At 53.0% G+C, this 5,000-nt stretch overlaps 1 non-coding gene across 1 annotated transcript in view; it reads right to left on the reverse strand.

Moving 5' to 3' along the window:
• LOC126323851 (small subunit ribosomal RNA) overlaps window positions 1–1,629 on the reverse strand; it is a 1,893-nt gene extending 264 nt beyond the window's left edge. The window contains exon 1 of the ribosomal RNA XR_007559712.1: window positions 1–1,629. This exon is cut by the window's left edge and continues 264 nt beyond it. This is a non-coding gene — a ribosomal RNA (small subunit ribosomal RNA).
• Window positions 1,630–5,000: the final 3,371 nt, after the last annotated feature.

Raw genomic sequence — 5,000 nt, forward strand, 5'->3', positions numbered from 1 at the left:
TAGCACGAAGGAGGTTCAGCGGGTTACCCCGACCTTTCGGCCTAGGAAGACACGCTGATTCCTTCAGTGTAGCGCGCGTGCGGCCCAGAACATCTAAGGGCATCACAGACCTGTTATTGCTCAATCTCGTGCGGCTAGAAGCCGCCTGTCCCTCTAAGAAGAAAAGTAATCGCTGACAGCACGAAGGATGTCACGCGACTAGTTAGCAGGCTAGAGTCTCGTTCGTTATCGGAATTAACCAGACAAATCGCTCCACCAACTAAGAACGGCCATGCACCACCACCCACCGAATCAAGAAAGAGCTATCAATCTGTCAATCCTTCCGGTGTCCGGGCCTGGTGAGGTTTCCCGTGTTGAGTCAAATTAAGCCGCAGGCTCCACTCCTGGTGGTGCCCTTCCGTCAATTCCTTTAAGTTTCAGCTTTGCAACCATACTTCCCCCGGAACCCAAAAGCTTTGGTTTCCCGGAGGCTGCCCGCCGAGTCATCGGAGGAACTGCGGCGGATCGCTGGCTGGCATCGTTTATGGTTAGAACTAGGGCGGTATCTGATCGCCTTCGAACCTCTAACTTTCGTTCTTGATTAATGAAAACATACTTGGCAAATGCTTTCGCTTCTGTTCGTCTTGCGACGATCCAAGAATTTCACCTCTAACGTCGCAATACGAATGCCCCCGCCTGTCCCTATTAATCATTACCTCGGGTTCCGAAAACCAACAAAATAGAACCGAGGTCCTATTCCATTATTCCATGCACACAGTATTCAGGCGGGCTTGCCTGCTTTAAGCACTCTAATTTGTTCAAAGTAAACGTGCCGGCCCACCGAGACACTCAACAAAGAGCACCCTGGTAGGATTTAAACGGGGTCCGCCTCGGGACGCGAAAGCACCCCTTCGGCTCGCCCCACCGGCAGGACGTCCCACGATACATGCCAGTTAAACACCGACGGGCGGTGAACCAACAGCGTGGGACACAAATCCAACTACGAGCTTTTTAACCGCAACAACTTTAATATACGCTATTGGAGCTGGAATTACCGCGGCTGCTGGCACCAGACTTGCCCTCCAATAGATACTCGTTAAAGGATTTAAAGTGTACTCATTCCGATTACGGGGCCTCGGATGAGTCCCGTATCGTTATTTTTCGTCACTACCTCCCCGTGCCGGGAGTGGGTAATTTGCGCGCCTGCTGCCTTCCTTGGATGTGGTAGCCGTTTCTCAGGCTCCCTCTCCGGAATCGAACCCTGATTCCCCGTTACCCGTTACAACCATGGTAGGCGCAGAACCTACCATCGACAGTTGATAAGGCAGACATTTGAAAGATGCGTCGCCGGTACGAGGACCGTGCGATCAGCCCAAAGTTATTCAGAGTCACCAAGGCAAACGGACCAGACAAGCCAATCCGATTGGTTTTGATCTAATAAAAGCGTCCCTTCCATCTCTGGTCGGGACTCTGTTTGCATGTATTAGCTCTAGAATTACCACAGTTATCCAAGTAACGTGGGTACGATCTAAGGAACCATAACTGATTTAATGAGCCATTCGCGGTTTCACCTTAATGCGGCTTGTACTGAGACATGCATGGCTTAATCTTTGAGACAAGCATATGACTACTGGCAGGATCAACCAGGGAGCTGCGTCAACTAGAGCTGAGCAGCCGGCCGCCCGGGAGTGTGTCCCGGGGGCCCGCGCGAACACGCAAGCGTCCGCTCAATTATTCTGCAAACAGGAGGAGGCCGAGCTCCCCTGCACGATACACCTCGAAACCCTCTCAGGTCCCGGCGGCGCGCAGCGCCGTCCTAGGTACTTGGTCGGTTTCGAGAGAGGCGCAATCGCCCGGAGTTAGGCGAGTAGACGGTTTTAGTGCGAACACCCTTGCTCCCAACTGAGCTTGCCGCTGCCGACAGAGGCCCGGGAGCGTGCTGTCGTGGCATTGCCGGCGGGAGACAACACGCGCCACCTATGGTGACCGGCAGCTCCAACGCCAGCGCCACACAAGGGCAAAGCCCCACTTGGGTGCAGAAGCGAACTCTCCCAGCACAGCGCACGCGCCAACACGTCCGCACAACTGCGATACAAACCACCTGCGAGAACCGCTGGGGCGACCGAGCAGCAGACGGCGTCGCGGCGCCGAGTGCCAGGCGGCGGCGCATCCTCAACGCACACAGTCCTCAATCAGACCAGCACACTGCAGATGTCCACCGCGCTTCGCACCGGGCTCGGCTGAACCAACTTTGGCCGCCAGGCGCCGCGTGCAGGGTGCGCCGCAGCGTAGCTGCGCCGCCTGCCGAGCCCGTCGGCTGGCGCTCCTGCCACTCGGCGCCCCCCACCAGCCGCCTGTTGCGCGTGCGCCCACGCAGCGCGCGGCCAACACGCCGGGCGGCCCCCCTTCACCGGCCGGGAACAGTCCCACCAAGCCACCGCCGCGTATCGCTTCATACCCACATGGGCCTAGTCACGTGTGTGGATGTGGCGGGTACCGCTGAAACAACCGGTTAATAGCTGTACCGATCGTCGCCATCACAGATTCACCTCCAGCGTGAACAACCGCTCAACAACGGATTTCCAGTTCATTTGCGTATCTTGGGCAGTAAACGTAGATGTCCACCTACATTTGCGAATTCAACAATTCTTGCATGCCAGGATGTCATGTGTCACGACACGCTACATCAGACCACATACACACTGCGACATGTGCAGAAGAGAACACGTGGAAGGTGGCCCGCGCACGTATGCGATGTCCCTTCCGCGATCCACTGTCAACCGGCATCTGCGGCATGTCCCAGATATGGAACGCGGTCCACCAGGGTAGCACTTTGTGTGAGGCAATACGACAAAGTCGGAATACACGCGTCACTACATCACACGGCTCACGCTGACCTGACCTGACTCACCGCACCACCACCCCCAGCGACCCAGGGTGACATACAATGCGTTCGTACGTTCCTCCCACACGCCTCTACGGCGTACCACAGTGCAACCTAGCTGTTATTGGGAGACGAGACAAGTAGCATCGAGCACAACATATGGAAATTGAGATTCGACACCGTTGGGCACAGCCAGCGTACGGTCACACGTATCACACTACTTCACTCTGTACGTAACTACCGATGATCGGTACAGCGTGTGGGTTACGCGTACGACATCAGCGGACAATGGACACAGACCATACCACGACGTACACTGAGGGCGTCGACATCTGAACGCAACTGAACAGCTGCGAGGCTCATTTAACACTCAAACGCCAGACCGACCAGCTTGAGAGGACGGAGACACAAAGAGAGGGGCAGAGGGGGGGGGGGGCGATATAGTCCTATTGCAGTACAATTGACAGTGGATAGCGGGAATATGTGGAAAGTAAGCAACACTCGCAAGACATCTACATGAGGATAACAACGACACCAGAGATTCCGAGCAGTGAACTATGTTAGGCAAAGGGACAACGTGGGTTAGGTTAAGGGACAACGTGGGTTAGGTTAAGGGACAACGTGGGTTAGGTTAAGGGACAACGTGGGTTAGGTTAAGGGACAACGTGGGTTAGGTTAAGGGACAACGTGGGTTAGGTTAAGGGACAACGTGGGTTAGGTTAAGGGACAACGTGGGTTAGGTTAAGGGACAACGTGGGTTAGGTTAAGGGACAACGTGGGTTAGGTTAAGGGACAACGTGGGTTAGGTTAAGGGACAACGTGGGTTAGGTTAAGGGACAACGTGGGTTAGGTTAAGGGACAAATTGAGTTAGGTTAAGGGACAAATTGAGTTAGGTTAAGGGACAAATTGAGTTAGGTTAAGGGACAAATTGAGTTAGGTTAAGGGACAAATTGAGTTAGGTTAAGGGACAAATTGAGTTAGGTTAAGGGACAAATTGAGTTAGGTTAAGGGACAAATTGAGTTAGGTTAAGGGACAAATTGAGTTAGGTTAAGGGACAAATTGAGTTAGGTTAAGGGACAAATTGAGTTAGGTTAAGGGATAATCTGGTACAACCACAGTTAGGTTAAGCGATAATCTGGTACAGCCACAGTTAGGTTAAGCGATAATCTGGTACAGCCACAGTTAGGTTAAGCGATAATCTGGTACAGCCACAGTTAGGTTAAGCGATAATCTGGTACAGCCACAGTTAGGTTAAGCGATAATCTGGTACAGCCACAGTTAGGTTAAGCGATAATCTGGTACAGCCACAGTTAGGTTAAGCGATAATCTGGTACAGCCACAGTTAGGTTAAGCGATAATCTGGTAAAACCACAGTTAGGTTAAGCGATAATCTGGTAAAACCACAGTTAGGTTAAGCGATAAAGTTGGTTAAATTTGGTATTGTGTGGGAAGGGGGCAGAGAGGGGGGGGGGTGGATAGTGGTGGCAGTACGCGGATGCCTGAGTCACCGTCAGATACGTCACGTCGGTTCGATGCTTGTAGCAAGAGGCTGGCGGGTCTGTGTCTCTCACTTCTGCAATTTTTCATGTGGTATAACACGAGGGCGGGTGGTGATATTTGGTGCCCCTCTGTGTAGGATGTGTGTTGGTGGTGTTGGTTTATCTGAGCAATGGTAGTTGTCGGAGGAGTGTGGTATTGTGCTTTTATAGGTGGACCTACTGGTCTGGTTATCATAGTGTCGACGGTGCAATGTGGCAGAGAGGGTGCACTCGACATTGTCGCATTCCAGATGTTTACGTATTGTGTGTCTCCGTTGCAGGCCGAGAGTAGTGCATGTTCGAGTGTCTGGCTGACGTGCGATTCACGTTGTGTGCCCAGTCTTACAGCACGTATAGGGACATTCGCATAAATCATCTATATGTGGCCTTGCATCATTTACTAAGCAGTGCCGTGAGACGACCGAACTATTAGGAAAGTACTGATGTACCGCATAATGTTTACCTTCCACCACACGGCGAGTATCGACTGTGCCCAGCGTTGCCACCGCAGGCAGCGGTCACCGTCACCATTGTGCGGCGGAACGGAACATCTATATCCTCAGAGGAGCACTCTTTGCCGCCGGGCGTCAGGTCTCG

This window comes from Schistocerca gregaria, unplaced genomic scaffold, assembly GCF_023897955.1.
Source record: "Schistocerca gregaria isolate iqSchGreg1 unplaced genomic scaffold, iqSchGreg1.2 ptg000874l, whole genome shotgun sequence".
Lineage (NCBI taxonomy): Eukaryota > Metazoa > Arthropoda > Insecta > Orthoptera > Acrididae > Schistocerca > Schistocerca gregaria.